Source organism: Clytia hemisphaerica, unplaced genomic scaffold (genome assembly GCF_902728285.1).
Source record: "Clytia hemisphaerica strain Z4C2 unplaced genomic scaffold, Clytia hemisphaerica genome assembly, whole genome shotgun sequence".
Taxonomy (NCBI): Eukaryota; Metazoa; Cnidaria; class Hydrozoa; order Leptothecata; family Clytiidae; genus Clytia; species Clytia hemisphaerica.
Genome location: NW_027104184.1, coordinates 579,469 through 600,812, shown reverse-complemented (window position 1 = coordinate 600,812; position 21,344 = coordinate 579,469). Strand labels below are relative to the sequence as shown.

At 34.2% G+C, this 21,344-nt stretch overlaps 1 pseudogene; it reads right to left on the bottom strand.

The window, feature by feature from the left end:
• LOC136814790 (serine/threonine-protein kinase mTOR-like) overlaps positions 1-21,344 on the bottom strand; it is a 67,298-nt pseudogene that overhangs the window by 24,567 nt on the left and 21,387 nt on the right.

Here is a 21,344-nt window from a genome sequence, read left to right as displayed (position 1 = left end):
AATTTATATCTCTTTAATATTTCAATTTGAGACGGGTAGACAGACTTCCAGGCTATATTCGGAGCCTTACTGGACCATTTTTGAACTTTTGAATCCTCAGATGTCTTAAGTCTAGTGTTAAAACTCAGAGTTAAAACTCTACCCTTCGAACCTACTTTAGAGCACTTACAAATCGATTGTGGTTTCAAAACTTCCTGGGGAATTTCCCATTTGTCTCAAATATTTCTTGAAGGATTGTTGCTACTGACTAAAATGCTAAAAAAGCAACAACAGCTGGGTGAAGTTTGGATCAGGATTAAACTGCTTGGTGATTGAAATTGAGAGAAGCAGAAGTTTATTTCAAACTTTTTATTTTGTTGTTTCGATTGCTATCAACGACCAACGAGTTGATAGTTCAACAACGCTGAGAAGAGTTGAAAAAGAACGGTACATTCAAAAAGCGAAACCAACCATTGTTATTGTTTAATGACAGAAGTCAGGGACAAATCTTCTTATAAAAGAAAGTCTTGCTTTTGATTTCTAAAACGACACTAGGATTTGGTTCTGCCGTTGCTCAAATTGGATCTTAAAACACGAAATTATTATGACAATTTTTTGACACGATGAAAATTCAGAAATAATATATTTCATTATTGCCGACCCAAAAAAATATCAGCGTTTTGATTGGTCGAGAGCATCGAGATATTTGTGATATTTCATATTTCTCTAGTATGGAAATATGACCGCGTTGACTTTTGGGGGACTGGGTAAGCGGCGGGAGAAAAATCAAAACAAAACAGCCGAAAAGAACTGGGAGTCAAAGGGAAAAAACGCAACAAAAATATTTTCAGATTAACTTTTACTTTGGAGTTCTTCCATAAAAGACACTAAAATCAAATCTGATGAACTAAGAAATTAAAAAACTGCTTGAGACCACCCAAATATTGTCAGCTTTTGGTATAAAATTCGTCCGTGTGATAACCAAACAGTTTTTTATCAATGCATACAAAAAAACTTGATATTCTTGAACGTTGTGCCAATAAGATTTCTCATAACATAGCAAGGGAAGTGAAATGTCTTCTATTAAACCAAATGACGAGTGATTTTTATAAAAGTTCTCTCCTAATTCTCGTTCTCGACGAGGTACGTCCTTGAATTTTCAACTCAACAATCATTACATCTTCCTTCTAAAATTCGAAACATTTAAATCTTTGACGATAATTAAGAAAGTATCCAAATTGTTTTGCTCTTGAAAAAATGTTGTTCTTTAACCATTATTACAAGCATACATCATGGAACTTCCATCATGGAACTCTTTTCCATTCCTCTGCTATTCTTTTCCATGCATCGAAACAAAAACATAGAAAAAGACTGAATGTTATCAATGATGAAGGGTTTCTTCTCTGTCGAAACAATACTGTACACCATCTGCATTTTGAATTATCAATCTAGAAACTTTCATCTCTGAAAAATCTGCAACTCTTCAAAACAAAACTTCTGGATCGAAAATGATCAAAAATGCTTATTCTCTGTTTTGTTTTTGTGTGAATATTTTCGGCGGGAACATATCCATTTGCATTTTCCATAGCTCCAGGACAGAATTCTTCAGGACCTCTATCGTCCTGTTTCTGCCTGTTTTGTCCTATGTTTACATTTTCGGGGAATCTCCTGCTGAATATTAGTATCTCAATCGGTTAGGTTCTACTTTGTTTTTGTTTATCAAGAGGGAGATTCCTACAGTCCGGACGGAACGTAATCTCGGGAGAAACAACCCTCACCTGCGGATAGGCCCCGCAACGGAGTGTTGTTTCTTCCCAGAGCCCGCTTTTCGCCCTTAGTGGTCTACTGATCACTATTCTGTTTGCACGCACTTTAAAAAAACGAAAACTTATTTTTTTTTTCTAGATATATTTAGGATTTTTGTCTTCTTTTTTTTTAAATGTAAATATTTACCTTCAGAGACTTATTATATATACTGATATATACCAGATTATTGGTGGCAAAAGAGAACAAGAAAAAAAAAAAAAAAAAAAAAAATATCGAATGTTTTATTGTTCGAATCTAACGTTCGAATTAGATTTTCGAATAAAAACATTCGAAACTACACAGAAGAAAGAAGCAAGGCGGAAGTAAGAAGTAAGTTTTAAAACAAAAACAAAAAGAAACTTATATCAGGACAATTTTTTTGAGTCGACAATAAATTAGTTATCACATGACTTCTCGTGCAATACTCGATATTTTACTCGTTCCGAGATTTTACCGATATTTTTCCCCCCTCGCCTAAAGGCTCGGAAAAATATTACGGAAAAATCTCGGAACTCGTAAAATATTTCTCGTATTGCACTCGAAGTCATGCGATAACTAGTACTTATTTTATATCAGAGTGTGTCAGGTTCCAAATCGTAAATTGGGTTTTCGATTCAGCGTACAAACAAACTAACAACATAATGTATTTTGCAAATTTTTCGAATTATATAAATAGTTTGAAGGCTGTAAGATGGAGATTGTAGGTAAAGAAATTTGTAATCTTAAAAATTAATGCTTTATCCTCATTCCTATCATCGGCAGTTGAACAACTCATTTCATGTCAACACTGTATAACTTCAAGTTTTAAATATATCAAGCACAACAAGGCTCTTTCTGTCTGGTATTGAAATAAAGAAGAGCTTTTTTCAAATGAAACGTTTTTGCAGCTATTTTTATGGCCAAGCGATGATCAACACATGGTCAACGCATATTCACAAAGATATGTCCGATTATATTTTAAAAACTACTTATGCGAAAGATTATTGATGGTAGAAATCATGCCAAAAAGCAGCTTCTTTTCATATGGAGCAAAATGTAATTCTGGCTTTAATTTCTATCATTGACGGATGATTCCAATAATCCAGGGTTCAGTAAGGTGGTTAGTTTAAAGAAAAAGGTTTGAATTTTCACTGTTTTATGGTTCTTAAGTTTAGTTTACAAATTTGAATGGCAAATACCCACGAGAAAAAATCGACCCGACTCTTGCGGAGGATTGTTGATGTTAGGATCAGGCCAAACAATTTTTTTCATGTGGAAAAGTTGCTTTTGAACTTGATTTCTATTATCGACGGATGATTCCAATAATGCAAGGTACAGTAAGGAGGTTACTTAGGAAAAGAAGTATTGTTTGATTTTTATTGTACAAATTCCCGGTTCTTATGTTTCGTTTATAAATTTGAATGGCAAAGACCCACGGGTACACTTGACTCGAATCTTGCGAAAGATTGTTGATGGTAGAAATCAGGGACAAAAAAAGCTATGGAAATATGGAAAGGAATCCTCTTTTTTCTCTTTATTTCTCTCATCGACAGTATTGACTCTTCATTGTGTGAAGTATAAACTCGGGGATCTTGATTTGGCTTATAGATTTTTCTCTTATAGAAGAGTCCATTTGAAATTCATCATACTAGATTGATATAAACTTTAGAATCTATCACTCAGAACTTGTGGTATTAAAGTTTTCCAACATTCTCAATGCTAAAGAAAATGAAGTAAATTTTCTTTTAAAAATTACGTCAATTTTCATTATCAGAAGTTATTTGACGTCAAAGAAAAATGTTCTAGAAAGATGTTTGATAAAAAAAAGTGAACTAAATTCAGAAATTTTCAAAAGATTCAACAGACTTCTCGATAAGGTAGGTGAGTTGATAAAGTTGTTTTTTCTATTCATTTCTTTGAATTAAATCGGCCGGTGCTTTCAGGTATATCGTAACCCCTTGTAAGGCATTATAATTTGATCGAGAAAGGTTTCAAAATGGTTTGGTTCATAATAATGTTGGCTGCAATGTTTGGGTCATATCGTCAAACAAATATGTTTCGTTCCTAAGGGTCGCAGAAGAAGAAGTGATGATTCTCTTATAAAAAAGACACGAACTATCAGTTTTGCTATACTTGTAGTTTTGCTACGTTTGTAGTACTATTGATGGTTGCTGTTTGATATCATGCAAATAATTGATGTAAATGTTTGATAGTAATTTGCTGTGTAGCTGATGACCTAGAAGGGTTTTCTTTACACAATTATTGCTTAGTAATGATTCACAATAGAGCTTATCGAGGGTTTTCTTTCCAGAAAGAACCTCGATTGTTTGGCTCTATTGTGAAGTTTTTTTGTTTATCATGTTCATCAAAAGACCAGAAAACTTGGTCGAGTAAAGGAAGTAGTAGATTGAGAGCCTGTAGGTAACACAGAGCAAACAATTGCTTATTATTGATTCTCAATAGAGTTGATCAAGAAGGGCTTTTCTTTTTGAATTGCTTTTTGATTGTTTGGCTCTATTGTGAAGTCTTTGTCTATCATGTTCATCAAAAGACCAGAAAACTTGGTCGAGTAAAGGAAGTAGTAGATTGAGAGCCTGTAGGTAACACAGAGCAAACAATTGCTTATTATTGATTCTCAATAGAGTTGATCAAGAAGGGCTTTTCTTTTTGAATTGCTTTTTGATTGCTTGGCTCTATTGTGAAGTTTTTGTTTATCATGTTCATCAAAAGAACAAAAAACTTGGTCGAGTTATGAAAATTCGAGTTATGGATAGTTTGCTTCACAATAGAGTTGATCTAAAAAGGCTTTTCTTTACGAAATGCAAGTTTTTTTTACTCTATTGCGAAGTCGTTGTTTATCATGTTCATCAAAGGACCAGAAAGCTTGGTCGAGTTATGGAAGATCGAGTTATAAAAGTTTGAGAATGAAAACCTTCAAAATACAGCATACTTGCATAGGTGCTTGATATTGATTCACAATAGAGCTTATCCAAAAGGGCTTTTCTTTAAGAAATGCACGTTTGTTTGACTCTATTGTCAAGTCGTTGTTTATCATATTCATAAAAGGACCAAAAAACTTCCCGAGTTGTGGAAGTCCAAATTAAAGAGTAACATAGACAATGTTCATACAATTGCTTAATATTGATTTACAATAGATAGCACACAAGATAGCGTGGATGGTTGAGCAATTTCGATTTGCAATACAGTGATTTGGGATGTATTTTCTTTTCTGGAAGAAAAAGTATTCTATTATACTCTATTGTGTGAATCGAGGGTTAAAAAAGATGGCCAGGCACTTTTAATGGAAATGTTTCGTTCTAATTTCCTTTCAATGGTAAAAGGTACTTCCACAAAGGGTAACAAGAGGTCGGTTAGTTAATCTTTTCAATACTTGCAATTGAACCTATTTACAATCGTGTTCTTTTATTGAATTTGAACTGTTTATGTCTCTGTCGCAGATGTATATTGATAATTTGGCCGACATTAGGCGTGAAGCTTTGGGGGAGCTAACCTTTTCATTACTTGCAATTGAACCTATTTACAATCGTGTTCTTTTATTGAATTTGAACTGTTTCGGTCTCTGTCGCAGATGTATATTGATAATTTGCCAGCAGTAGGCGTGAAGCTTTGAAGGAGCTAACCTTTTCATTACTTGCAATAGAGCCTATTTACAATCGTGTTCTTTTATTGAATTTGAAATTGTTTCGGTCTCTATCGCAAATGTATATTGATAATTTTGCCAGCAGAATCGTGAAGCTATGAACTATTTGACGTTTTCATCATTTGCAATAGGGCCTATCCTACAATCACATGTTCTTTTATTGAATTTGAAATTGTTTTATGTTCAATTGTGAATGTAATTATATCGAGTAAGCAGTAAATGTGATAGACGTGCCAATGATCCGTAGTAGAGGCTTACTTTACAGTCTACCGAAACAAGAGGGTGATTAGATTTTTCATGGCACGTACAGTTATAATTAAGAACACAGAGTGAAATAAGACTTTGACAGGTTTACAGTTTTTTTGTTGCCGTTAAAATAGATTCCATTTAATGTAAAATGAGTTGATATGGATTAATCCAGTTGACGTTTTCTACATTTGCAATGGAGTTTATATACAACCATGTTCATTTATTGACGACGGGAACCTGTTAGGTTCTATTGCGAGTACATCGACGATACTAAGCCAGCTGTGTGTTTCGGATTTGTTCCGTTTCAATTCTGCATATATTTGCACCAAAAATATCAAAGAAACAAACTCTCTGATTGGATAATATGTTAATGTGCGAGCGAAGTTTTCAGCAAATCAGAGTTTTGAATGGCTCCAAAATTATTGTGAATTTCTGCGATCTATAATTTGTTTGATGATTGAAATTGGGAATAATTTCTTTTGAATCATAAAGCCAGATTGTTTTCATGCTCAATCACCGATAAATGATAAAGAATTTTGGAATTCGTTTTTGAGAGCCTTGCAAATTTTATAAGTGTACTTTGTTCATTTGAGAATGAAAAGGTTTCAGTGGTGGTGATAGGATTAGAGGAGACTTTTCATTCTTTTCTGAGGAACGAGGAGTTCTTCAAGTTCCTATTAGCAAAACTGAGTTTAAAGACAAACAAACAGTATTTTTTTGCATCAGCATTGTCAATTGTCTTTTCTCCTCAAAACGGAATTAATTCTAAATTAAATAATCTTGTAAAGATGTTCGTGTCAGTGTCGCAGGAAAAAGTTTTAAAAATTGACGTCAATGTTCTTTTAAAATTTATTTGACGTCACTTTTGAAATCTTCTTGAAAAAAGTTCCAACAAATTGTTCAGTTAGGTCATTTTTTCCGAACATAGATGTTTAAATCTTCTTAGGGTCAAAGAAGAAGAAGAAGTGTTGATTATCTCATCAAAAAGACACGAACTGTCAGTTTTGCTATACTTGTAGTTTTGCTATGATTGTAGTATTGTTGATGGTTGGTATTTGATACCATACCAATGTTTGATGTAAATGTTTGATAGTAATTGACCTAGAAGGGTTTTTCTTTTCGGAAAGAACTTCGATTTTCTCCGCCCTATTGTGAAGTCTTTGTTTATCATGTTCATCCAAAGAGTCCAAGATTGAGAGCCTTTAGCTAACACAGGCTCACACAATTGCTTAATAGTGGTTCACAATAGAGTTGATCTGGAAGGGCTTTTCTTTATGAAGTCTTTGTTTATCATGATTATCATAAGACCAAACAACTTGTCGAGTTATGGAAGTTCGAGTTAGAGAAGTTTGAGATTGAAGGCCTCCAATATATAGATTGCTCTAGGTAATTGATATTGATTCACAATAGAGTTGATCTAAAAGGGCTTTTCTTTTTGAATTACTTTTTGATTGTTTGGCTCTATTGTGAAGTCTTTGTTTATCATATTCATCAAAAGACCAGAAAACTTGGTCGAGTTATGAAAATTCGAAATTGAGAGCATATAGCTAACACAGAGCATATTCACACAATTGCTTAATACTAGTTCACAATTGAGTTGATCTAGAAGGGCTTTTCTTTTTGAAAAGTTCCTCTGCTTTGCTCTTTTGTCAAGTATTTGTTTATCATGGTTATCATAAGACCAAAAAACTTGTCGAGTTACGGAAGTTCGAGTTATAAAAGTTTGAGAATGAGACCCTCCAAAATATAGCATACTCGCCTATATAGGTGTTTGATATTGATTCTCAATAGAGTTGATCAAGAAGGCTTTTCTTTATGAAATGCACCTCGATAGTTTGGCTCTATTGCGAAGTCTTTGTTTATCATGTTCATCAAACGATCATTGAAAAGTCGAATTAGAGAGTTACTAACATAGACAATCTTCAGACAATTGCTTAATATTGATTCACAATGTGTTAAACAGGGAAAAAAAATGCGGCTATTATATTTTAATTTTAATATTGATTAACAAAAGATAGCATACAAAATAGCATGGATAGGGAGCAATTTCGATTCGCAATAGAATGATTTGGAAGGTATTTTCTTTTCTGGAAGAAAACATTTTCCACGATACCCTATTGTGTGAATCGATGGTTAAAAATGATGGACAGGCACTTTTAATGGAAGTGTATCCTTCTAATTTCCTTTAAAAGGGTAAAAATGTAGGATACAAGTAAATATTGTTTTTCAATAGAGATGAGTTCTTCCCTTTTTCATTTGATGAGAGATGGAAGTTTATTCTCAATTGAAAATTCAATGAAGGCAATACAAACACAAAGTGTCCACATCATATTTTTGTAAGTATAGTATACCATTAGATATTGGTTTTCAATAGTGACGAGTTCTTCCCTTTTCCATTTGAAGAGAGGTGGAACTTTATTATTTCTCTATTGAAAACACAATGAAGGCTATACAAACAAAAAGTGTCAGTGAGGATACTATGCTAGATTGTCAGCAAAGTATCAAAGTCCTGTCAATCAAGAAATATTGATATTGGATTCGCCTATTCTTCCATTTAATTATGCGATAGATTTGATTGGTGCTAGACTTGATGGTAGATTCACAAAGTGTAAGAGATTGGTTGTTGATGCTTTCATTATTTGCAATAGAGCCTATTTACAGTTGTGTTCTTTTATTAAATTCGAGAACCATTTCAGGCTCTATCGCAAATGTATATCGATCATTTTGCCAACAGTAGTCGTGAATCTTTGGAGGAGCTAACCTTTTCATCATTTGCAATAGAGCCTATTTACAGTTGTGTTCTTTTATTGAATTTGAAATTGTTTAGGGTTCTATTGAAAATGTATGTATATCGATGATTTTGCCACCAGTAGCGTGAAGCTATTGACTAGCTGACGTTTTTATCATTCCCAATAGAGCCTATTTACAATCACCTATTCTTGTTTGAATTGAAATTTCTTTTGGTTCTATCGCGAATGTAATTATATCGAGTAAGCAGTAAATGTGATGGACGTGCCAATGATCCGTAGTAGAGGCTTGTTATACAATCGAGTTCTTTGGTCAAACAGAAGAGGGTGATTCGTTCTCCATGGCACGTACAGTGATAATTAAGAACACGTAGAGTGTAATAAGATTTACGATTTCGACAAATTTACAGTTTTTGTGGTGGAGTTAAAATGGGTTCTATTGAATGTAACATGCAAAGCCGTGTAAAGTGAATTAATATGAATTAATACGCAGTTGTCGTTTTCTGCATTTATAATAAGCAGATATTCAATGGGTAAAAGTTGGTTATTGAGATTTATTAAAAAAATTCTACCGTGGTATGATACCCATGGTATATCAGGAATTATTCAATGGCTGTTTTTGCCTACAGGTATATAACAATAGAGATTATATACCATCATATTCTTTTATTGACGACGGGATAATTTCAGGTTATATTGCGAGTGCATCGATGATATTAAGCCAGCAGTAGGTTTCGAATTTGATTCGTTCTAATTCTTCATATATTTGCACCAAAAATATCAAGTAAACAAACTCTCTGATTGGATAATATGTTAATGTGCAAGGTTTTCAGCAAATCAGAGTTTTTAATGCCTCCAAAATAAACGCTAGTATAAGTGGATTGATTTCATTTAAGAATCTACGATCTATAATTTGTTTGATGATTGAAATTGGGAATAGTTTGTTCTTTTCAATCATAAAGCCAAATTATTTTCATGTTCAATCACCGATAAATGATTACAGTGAACAATTTTGGTGAAGTTTCCGTTAGCACCAATCGTAAAAAAAGTTTGTTTAGAGATGATTCAATTTGAAGTGAAATACCGATCTGTGGTAATGGTATGATTTGTTTCTAATCGACAAAAAACAGCATATTCGTCTGCTCTAGCTTTTAAATAAGGAGTCAATCCTTTTCAAGATGGATGATGATTGAAGTCGTAAAGGAGTTTTGTTTTGTAGATTCAACTTCAGTATTAGGCTCTGTTGTGTCATAAACCGAAATGGTTTTTTTTTTTTTTATGAAACAAGGCTGTACCCGGGCGGCAGCAGTAAGAATAATAATTCATCTGTGTTGAAAAATATTTGAATCCAAAACAATCAGGGGCTCGATAAACAGATGATTGGAATAAACGCAATTTTTTTGGAAAGGGTAAACATTTTCTGAAGAACTACCCAACGTGTGGGTTTCGTTTAGTGACAAAAAACTTTCAATTACATTAAGGGGTATGAAGATGAACCCTGAAATTTCTGAAAATGACTCCAATACTTAAAAAATATTTGACGTCAATACTTTAAAAAAATATTTGACGTCAGTAATAACTTTTAAAGTCTTTTAAAGTCCACTTGGAAGAATTTTGTTTTTTGTCTTTATCGGCGATCCAAAAAATATCTGCAATCTGAGTGGTTAAAAAGAGTACAATATATCTTGTATTTTACATGTAAAAATATAAATTGACGAAAAGATGTTGTTGCATTGTAGCGGTAGAAGCAATCTAACGTCGCTTTGCTACAAAAGTGCCCTGGGCTTTTTTCCAACACAAAAAGTGCATTTTTTGGGTCACCGATAAACCAGTTATCAGACATTTGCTCGCACAATATGGAAATATCTTACTCGTTCCAGATTTTCCGTATATTGTACGGAAAATTCTCGGAACTCGTAAAATATTTCTCATATTGTACTCGCAACTGTCCGATAACTATTACATACACTATAATCAGTTTGTTGAGAAAACGAAGTGAGAGCTTGGTCAATTTGGTAAGTGTAGTTCGTTAATTTGAAATGAAAAGGTTTCAGTGGTGGTGATAGAATTAGTAGAAACTTATTAAGTATTATAGTACTTATACTTATTATAGTATTATAGTATTATAGTATTATTCTTTGAGTCTTTCAAGTTCCTATCAACAAAACTAAGACAAAACTAATCCCAAGGCACAAACAGAATTTCTCTGGCTATGAATATTGAATTGAATTGAATATATTTTTCGCTGCAACACAGCAGGATAACCCCTTACAAAAAAAATAGATTTCTCTAATGGGGAACCTAGAAGAAATGAATTTAAAACGCGTGGAAGTTCCGTAAGGGAGATGTTTGGTAAAACAGTGAACTGAAATCAGAAATTTTCAACAGTAATTCACAGTAGAGCTGACCTTGAAGGGTTTTCTTTACACAATTATTGCTTAATAGTGATTTACAATAGAGTTTATCTAAAAGGGTTTTACTTTTCTGAAAGAACTTCACTTGCTTCGCTCTATTGTGAAGTTTTTGTTTATCATGTTCATTAAACTTTGTCGAGTTACGGAAGTTCGATTTATGGAGAATTGAATTTGAGAATCTGAAACTATAACATAAAGCATACTCGCACAATTGCTTAATAGTGTTTCACAATAGAGTTGATCTAGAAGGGCTTTTCTTTACGAAATGCAAGTCGATTGTTTGACTCTATTGTGAAGTCTTTGTTTATCATATTCATCAAAGGACCAGATAACTTGCCGAATTATGAAAATTCGAGATTGAGAGCCTGTAGCTAACAGAGCATGCTCACACAATTGCTTAATATTAAGTCAAAATAGAGCTGTCTAGAGGGCTTTTCTTTTTGAAAAGTTCCTCTGCTTTGCTCTTTTGTCAAGTCTTTGTTAATCATGTTCATCAAAAGACCAGAGCACTTGGTCGAGTTAAGGAAGTACTAGATTGAGAGCCTGTCGCTAACACAGAGCAAATAATTGCTTATTATTGATTCTCAATAGAGTTGATCAAGAAGGGCTTTTCTTTTTGAATTACACTTTGATTGTTTGGCTCTATTGTGAAGTTTTTGTTTATCATGTTCATCAGAAGACCCGAAAACTTGGTCGAGTAAAGGAAGTAGTAGATTGAGAGCCTATCGCTAACACAGAGCAAACAATTGCTTATTATTGCTTCTCAATAGAGTTGATCAAGAAGGGCTTTTCTTTTTGAATTACTTTTTGATTGTTTGGCTCTATTGTGAAGTTTTTGTTTATCATGTTCATCAGAAGACCAGAAAACTTGGTCGAGTAAAGGAAGTAGTAGATTGAGAGCCTATCACTAACACAGAGCAAACAATTGCTTATTATTGCTTCTCAATAGAGTTGATCAAGAAGGGCTTTTCTTTACGAAATTCACCTCTCATTGTTTGGCTCTATTGTGAAGTTTTTGTTTATCATGTTCATCAGAAGACCAGAACACTTGGTCGAGTAAAGGAAGTAGTAGATTGAGAGCCTGTCGCTAACACAGAGCAAACAATTGCTTATTATTGACTCTCAATTGAGTTGATCAAGAAGGGCTTTTCTTTTTGAATTGCTTTTTGATTGTTTGGCTCTATTGTGAAGGTTTTTTTTATCATGTTCATCAAAAGACCAGAAAACTTGCCTGTAGGTAACACGGAGCAAACAATTGCTTATTATTGATTCTCAATAGAGTTGATCAAGAAGGGCTTTTCTTTTTGAATTGCTTTTTGATTGTTTGGCTCTATTGTGAAGTTTTTGTTTATCATGTTCATCAGAAGACCAGAACACTTGTCGAGTTATGAAAATTCGAATTATGGATAGTTTGCAACTAACATAGAGCATATTCACATAGGTGCTTGATATTGATTCAAAATAGAGTTGATCAAGAAGGGTTTTTCTTTACGAAATGCACCTCGATAGATTGGCTCTATTGTGAAGTTTTTGTTTATCATGTTCATCAAAAGAATAGAAAACTTTCCGAGTTATGAAAATTCGAATTAGAGAGTTACTAACATAGACAATGTTCACACAAAATTACAAACAATCAGTCTCCTTAAATCAGGCTCAGAAAGCTTCAAGAGTTTTTGGCATACACCTAGATATGCTTATACTTTGGGTAAATAGTGGACCACTGACATATTTTGGGTAAATAGTGGACCAGTCGAGGAATTTTGGGTAAATAGTGGACCAGTGAGATATTTTGGGTAAATAGTGGACCAGTGACATATTTTGGGTAAATAGTGGACCAGTCGAGGAATTTTGGGTAAATAGTGGACCAGTCGAGGAATTTTGGGTAAAGAGTGGACCAGTGAAATAATTTGGGTAAATAGTGGACCAGTGACATATTTTGGGTAAATAGTGGACCAGTGACATATTTTGGGTAAATAGTGGACCAGTGACATATTTTGGGTAAACGATGGACAATTTGGGTAAATAGTGGACCAGTGAGATAATTTGGGTAAATAGTGGACCAGTCGAGGATTTAGGGCAAATAGTGGACCAGTGAGACAATTTGGGTAAATAGTGGACCAGTGACATATTTTGGGTAAATAGTGGACCAGTGACATATTTTGGGTAAATAGTGGACCAGTGACATATTTTGGGTAAATAGTGGACCAGTCGAGGATTTAGGGCAAATAGTGGACCAGTGAGACATTTTGGGTAAATAGTGGACCAGTGACATATTTTGGGTAAATAGTGGGCTAGTGAGACAATTTGGGTAAATAGTGGACCAGTGACATATTTTGGGTAAATAGTGGACCAGTGAGATATTTTGGGTAAATAGTGGACCAGTGACATATTTTGGGTAAATAGTGGACCAGTGAGATATTTTGGGTAAATAGTGGACCAGTCGAGGATTTAGGGCAAATAGTGGACCAGTGAGACAATTTGGGTAAATAGTGGACCAGTGACATATTTTGGGTAAATAGTGGACCAGTGACATATTTTGGGTATATAGTGGACCAGTCGAGGATTTGGGGTAAATAGTGGACTAGTCGAGGATTTTGGGCAAATAGTGGACCAGTCGAGGATTTTGGGCAAATAGTGGACCAGTGGTAGTCTGGTCTGTAAAATAAAATTTTGGTCAAAATAAGTTATTTGGATTACAAATGGACCTACTACTACTAATGAATTTGTCGTGTTTAAAGTTGAGTCCAAAAGATTGCATCTAGAGAGATATCAAATCTTAAAAAAAAATGTTTGGTTCATGGCCCCCGGCGTGCGAATCGAATTGAGGGGGCCAAAAAACTATGTCGCCGACCATGGTTGCGCGACGAAGAAAATTTTCGACTTTTCACCCTTATTTCACCCCCACTAAACGGTATATATTAGATTTTTTAAAGTAAATAAAATTACTTTGCAAAATATTATAGCTTCTCTTACACAGAAAGTTTCTTCTTTAGAATTTCTACTAATGAGAAATGGCAAATTCATCGTGCTCAAAGAGGAGACCGCAACATTGTACTAAAAAAAAATGTAGATTGATAGATAAGATTATCGAAAAAGGGATAGTTGAGTGGGTCTTTTCCAGAAATCAATGGTGCTTGCTACTGACTGAAATACTAAAAAAGCCACCACAGCTGGCTGAAGTTTGGATTAGGAATAAACTGTTTGGTGATCGAAATTGAGAAGCAAACATAATTTTGTTCTTTGATTATAATCGACTACCAATGAGTTGGTGGCTAAATAAAACGTGTTTGCGAGAGTTGCAAAAAGAACGGTACTCAAAAAGTGAAACCAATCATCATCTATTGTTTGATGATAGAAATCTTCTTTTAAAAAAAAGTCTTGCTTTTGATTTCTATGACGACACTAGGATTTGGTTCTGCTGTTGAATTTTGAAACACGAGATTATCACGTGACAATGTTTTGACGCAATGAAAATTCAAAATAATTCAATTTTTTATCAGAGTGTTTCAGGTTCCGAATCTTGAATTGGGTTTTGGATCCAGCGTACGAACAAACTGGCAACAAAACTATTTTGTAAATCTTTCGAAACGTACAAATGTGTCTGCGGGCTGTACGCTGATAGAGATTGTAGGTAAAGAAATTTTGCTCTCCAAAATTGTTGCTTTATCCTCATTTCTGTCATCGGCAGTTGAACGACTCATCAAATGTCAACACTGTATAACTTATATAGAGCAGCATACTCTCATATGTGTGATTCGCAATAGAGCTAATCTAGAAAAGCTTTTCTTTTCTTCTTCATTTGCTTCGCTTTATTGTGAAGTCTTATTTTATTATGTCGAGTTTGCAACCGATATGTTACATGTTCACAAAATTGCTTGATTGATTCACAATGGAGCTAATTCAGAAGACTTTTTTCAGAAATCACCCTTTCTATTAGTCATTGTTTATCGCGTTCATCAAAAGAACGAAATTTGTCGAGTTATGGAGAACCGAATTAGAGACTCTGAAACTTACATAGAGCATGCCCACACAATTATTGCTTCATAGTGATTCACAATAGAGTTGATCTGGAAGGGCTTTTCTTTACGAAATGCACCTCGATTGTTTGGCTCAGTTGTGAAGTCTTTGTTTATAGTGTCCGTCAAAGGATTAAAAAACTCATTCAAATCATAGAGTTCAACTAACATTGACAATGGTCACACAATTATTGCTTAATAGTGATTCACAATGCAGCTAATCTAAAAGGGCTTTTCTTTTTGGAAAAATCGTTAGTTAGCTCTCTCTGTCTGCTTAGCTCTATTGTGAAGTTTATTTTTACCATGATTATCAAAGGACTAAAAAATTTGCTGAGTTTGCAACCGATATGCCTACCATGTTCACAAAATTGCTTGGTTGATTCACAATGGAGATAATTCAGAAGACTTTTTTTTCAGAAATTTTCTCTTCTATTTGGCTCCACTTAGAGTCATTGTTTGTTTTAATTATCAAAGGACTGGAAAACTTCGAGATTTAGAAGATATTCTAAACTTTTTGCTTGGTCTCAAGATTTGCTGCACAAGGAATAGTTCAATTTGGTTCCCGAATGATCTGAACCTATGGTGTAAAGAAGATGTTGCATTCATATTATGTTACTTTGGTAGAGCTCACTTCACATGGCTTTATGCATTCAATGAATAAGTTTGCGCACTTTGGTTTCTACTAACTTATAAGAAATAACTGGAATCGGAAAAGAGAACAGGAAATTGAAAATTTCCTTTAATATGGGATGCTGAGTTTCAGAAAAGTAAGTTCACATATTTTTTGGTAAAAAATGAAACACTGAAACATTCACATAAAAAAGTGCAGACTCAAAACAAAAATCAGTAAAGTAAAGTAAAGAAGGCACCACCCGATACAACCATATCAGGAAATTTATATAGGGTAAATTGACCTTTATCAACTTTGATAAATCATTTGGATGACGGGGCCTGTTTCTTAGACTTTAGTTATGACCACTATGCTACTCCTCTATTGAGACAATTAAATAGCTTTGTTCATTTGAAATGAATCTTTGGTGTTTTTTGTCTCAAAGGCGATTAGGCGATTACTGTAGCTCACAAAAAAATATTTCCTATTTGAATTTAATTTGTTATTTAATTCACCTTGTTGGTGTTGGTTGAGTCCCCTGTTTTCTTGGAAATTGACAATGCTTTTTCTCCATCGAGGCCAATGAATCGCCTTGTTCGATCGATGATAGTGATTTCGCCATAGAGCAGATTTAGAAAGTTTCCCTCATCGTAGAAGGACTTTTCCAAATTGTTCTATGTGAGAGCCACTATGTTCTGAAAACATTCTTCGTGTGCACAGAGTTGTTCAAAGCAAACTAACTTTTTTAAATGATCAATTAGGTCCATAAGATCACAAAAACGAGTGGTGAGAAAAATTTTGACCATTTTGCTGATCCCCATGTGACGTCATCACTTTTGCTGGGGCTTGAAAATGAAAGTGAAAATTAGAAGCTCGAAAATGGCTCAAATGAAAGATATTTTATCCAAGGATTCCAAAAAATATCACAACATATACCTGAAAATCAATATTTGAGAAGCTGATAAGGAAAATAGCTTTAAAAATGACGTCATCGATGACGTCATCGACAATCAAAAAATCGTCAAAATTGAAAATTTTTTGTTTCGTTTGAAAGAGGACCATCTAGTGAACAAAAAATATTACTACAAAAAAATCTGAATTTTTCCTTATAAGCCCCTGTCAACAAATTTGTAATTCATTAAATTTGCCTGCGAAAGGTTAGCTTCGGGCACGCCCGGGAATCTTTTAATAGCTTGAAAGTCAAGTCAAACAAATTTCTCAGAATAATTTCCTATCAAGTGAAATTCAAGGTTCAAGTGAATTAATGTTTTAAACTGCAATCAATGTGTACAGTGTAGAAAACTGAAGATGATTTATTTTGATTCACGATAGAGTCGATTTTGAATATATTTTCTTATTTAAGAATGAATTCTCCAACTCAACTCTTTTACAAGTCAATGCATGAGGATCAAATGCTGAATTAAGAATTAGGATTTACTTTAGTTATAGTTTGTGACTCTATCACAAACTATAACTAAAGTAAATCCTAAGTCAATGCATGAGGATCAAATGCTGAATTAAGAATTAGGATTTACTTTAGTTATAGTTTGTGACTCTATCACAAACTATAACTAAAGTAAATCCTAAGTCAATGAATGAGCATCAAATGCTGAATTAAGAATTAGGATTTACTTTAGCTATAGTTTGTGATAGAGCTACTTGCATAAAGATGATTTATTTTCATACTTCGTTACTGGTTTAGGAAAAGATTTTTGCTCTTGCGGTTGTTTGATGCAGACATTAGAAACTTATAGTAATGTCATTGTTTGAAAATCAACAATAGAATAACTTTGACTTAATTTCATCCATCTTGTTGGTTAATGGGTGTCTCTATTACTTCGACACTATGATAATTTCACCATTGGGATAAATTGAACAATTTCATTTCAAATGATGTAGTTGTTGGTTTTTATCTTGATGGTGATTTCTCCAGCATGCAACACATCACAAACTAATTATTCTATTGAATATATTCCTTGTTAATTCAATGGAACGTAATGTTGAAATCAAATTTGTATTGTAACTTACTTTTCATAGCTTTAACTTTTGAAGTTATCAAAGTTAGTTAGAAATTGAGCTGATTCCAAAACAAGATAAAAGAAAGACTAAAATTAAAAGCTGCATATACGAGACAAATTTTAGTGAAGCTTTTCATCTATGAAGATGTTGGACAAAGATCTGAAATTATTGACTTTGTGCTTCAAAATAAAGCTGGAAAGATCGGGCCTGATTCTCTAATTGAAGGAACTGATGTTTTCAACTCCATTGTGAAGGCATTGGTGATAATCTAACAACCAGGATACAAGAGTATCGGTGGTCAGAATTCCTATCCGAAACGTGCTGACTCAAAATAAAATCAGTAAAGTAAAGAAGGCACCACCCGGTACATCCACATCAGGAAAATTACTTTTAGGGTAAATTGACCATTATTAACTTTGATCCATTTGGATGATGGGGCCTGTATCTTGGACTTCAATTATGACGACTATGCTTCTTCTCAATTGAGACAATTAAATATCTTTGCTCATTTGAAATGAACAATGGTGTTTTTATCTCAAAGGCGATTAAGCGAGTACTGTTAGCTCACCGAAAAATATTTCCTATTTGAATTTAATTTGATCCACCTTGTTGGTTGAGTCCCCTGTTTTCTTGAAAATTCACCATGCTTTTTCTCCATTGAGGCCATTGAATTGCTTTGTTCATTTGAAATGCACTGCGCTTCTTTTGTCTTAAATGCGATTAAGGGAGTACTGTAAATAATTGATGAACTGTGGTTAACCATAGAGCAGATTTGTAAAGTTTTTCTCATTGCAGAATAACTTTCTTCAAATTGTTCTATCATGATCATAAAAGGATCAGAAACACGTTCAAGTTAAAGAAGTTAAGAGGTTTGCAAATAACACTGAACAAGTTGACAGGTTTTGAACTACTCTTTGTGTATATTTTTTATTCATTAGGAAGGCATCTTAGTGGCGAAAAAAATGTCAAGTGACTCGACTACAGAAAAATGCTAATAGGAAGCAAACTTTTATACATAATTTACACCCAACTTTTTTTCTTCAGTAGTCTATTTAACATCAAAATTGGTGTTTTAAACTGCGTTCAAGGCACACAATGTAAGAAATTGAAGACGGTGTATTTTGATTCACGATAGAGTCGTTTGGAATATATCTTCTTACTTAAGAAAGTTTTTTTCAACTCAACTCTTTTGCAAGTCAATGCATGAGCATTAAATATTGAATTAGGATTTACTTTAGCTATACTTTGTGATAGACTTACTTGCATATATTTATTATCATACTTCGTTTATGATCGAGAGGGAATTTTACCTCTTACGATTATCAATGGTCATTTCATTGTTGGGGACTATAAAACCGTTTGTCTTGATTGTTGGTAAGACCTGTAACACCCCTGTCTCTTTTACTTCGACTATGATATTTCACCATTGGGATAAATTGAACAATTTCATTTCAAATGATGTTAGTGTTTTTATCTTAATGGTGATTTCTCCAGCATGCAACACATCACAAACTAATTAATCTAATGAATATATTCCTTGTTTATTCAATGGAATATTTATCGTAATGTTGAAATCAAATTTATATTGGAACTCGCTTTTATATGACTTTAACTTAACCTGAAGGACATCGCGAAATCAGGTTATATAAAAAATATTTTGATATCAAGTAATTTATGCTTGAAGTTATCAAAATTAGTTAGAAATTGAGCTGATCCCAAAACAAGATAAAAGAAAGATTAAAATGCACAGCTGCCTGTACGAGACAAATTTTAGTGAAACATTTCATCTATGAATATGGTGGCAAAATATCGAGTCTCGATTTTGGTTGTAGCTAAAGAAAGAAGAAATGATACCTTTATTTCGCAATGCTCCATAAATTCGCTGAGGTTGAGGAGAATTTGTGTAATTTGTTGAATATTTTGTGATTTCAATGCTTGCTCCAATGATTGAACTAACTCGTCTTGTTGCTCTTCCACTAATTCTGACCAACATGACACAAAAGCCACGTTGAACAGGTCCCTAAATGGAGGATATTGAGATTGTTAAATTCATAATCTTTAGTTGCTCCAAGGAACTTTGATAAAACTTTTATTCAAGTTTCTTGGTTGCTCTTATACAGCTACTCGAAAAGGTAGCCAAAGAAAGAAAATAGGTTTATAAGCACTTCTCTAAAAAAAGAATAAAAGAATTATTCATGGTAGAACAGACAAAAAACACACTTAGTATACAGTCAAATGAGTGGCAATACAGGCAAGTGTACTTAGTGCTGAAAACCAAAACAGTAAAAGTTCATCATACTATCAATGGTACAATTTCACATTTGTATTGGACTTAAAATAAACATATCATCATTTACCTAGCAAGAGGATTATATTCTTGAGCCAACACTTGACATGAGCGCAACACTGGAGAAGGAGATTCTTTCAACAATTCAACACTCAATCGTCTCAACCACTCCGTCCAATCATCTTTGGATACTCTACGTAATACTTGCCAAGCCTGTAAACAGCAGTGATTGAAAGGGGGTATTTAGATGGATTGGCGACTAGAAACAGTGAAAGTTTCAAACCGAAACCAAAACTTATTTTCATTTTTGAAGCAGTTTGGGCTTGTCGAGATATTGCAAGTAATCTCTCCTCTCTCCATTATTCCATCTATCATCGTCGTGATAAGGAAAAGGTCCCTGTATTCGGGCTGGTAGAATCTGGTAGAATAAGCTAGTTTAGCAGTAGCTGCAAGAAATAGTTCTGTACATGCGCAAGTTAACACTACGTAATTTTTAACCGAACAGCCCAAAAAGTCAGAATGTGTTTGTGACTCCTGCCTGTTACCAACAATAGCGAAGCAGAGGCCAGATTTTGGCTTTTCCGTGTGGTTCCGTTAAAAATGACGTAATCCTAGCTTACCCATAATAAAAAATTACGAACCTTTTGAAGAGTGCTTGCACTGACACCGATTTTACGAACACCGTCACCGGCGGCTCCTGATTGATCGTCTTGTACATTTGCGCGGACCGCTTTCGCACGCCGCTGTGCAGGGTCGTTGTCATAATCGAGTGTGACACCACCTATGTAAGCATAAATGTTATCAAATGCAAATGCCGGCAATATTTCAAAGAGCAGGGTTATTCAGACGTGCGAGGAAAAAAGGGCTGGTAAAAAAGTATTAATCTAGGAATCAAGATTTGGTAAAAACATGGCTTGGCAGCAGGTTTTAGGTGCCCTCTAAGAATTCAGGTGACCCCTAAGCCAATGACACATCAAATTTTTTCAAAAATCCTTTTCAAACAATCAAACAAATACAACAGTTAGTTTAGCTTATTGCTAAATAAAATAAATGCCCTAAGAAATAAGAGATAAGCTAAGTACTGAAGGTTCATGCCAGATTATCAAGGTTTTGTAAGTCAGGTTGCAAATCCCTTGCCAGACAGATTTTTTATCTAAGTTAATGCAACAGGATTAAAGAATTTTTACAGATCAGTGCCGTAGGAAGCATTTTCAAATCAGGGGGGCTGAAGTTTAGTGACACCGCGAAGGCCAACCATGGTTTGGCCCGAGGGGGGGGGATTTTGAAAATTTGAGCTCTAGATGGCTTGAAAATGCACTCAAAACATCCACTTATAAGACAATTATGACAAATTTAAAAAAAGAAACTTTGCATTTTGCAAAATAACCATTTTTGAAAAAATTATTCATCTTGCCCCCTCCCCCATCTACCTGAAAAAATTTAGGTGACCCCTAACATGGTTAGCCCCCCCCCCTAGCCACAGGCTAAAATCAGGTACCGATTGCTGCTCGACCTTTTAGCCCCCCTCAGGCCAGAGGGGGGGTTCCAGCCATGAAAAAGATTTGGTAAAAAAGATT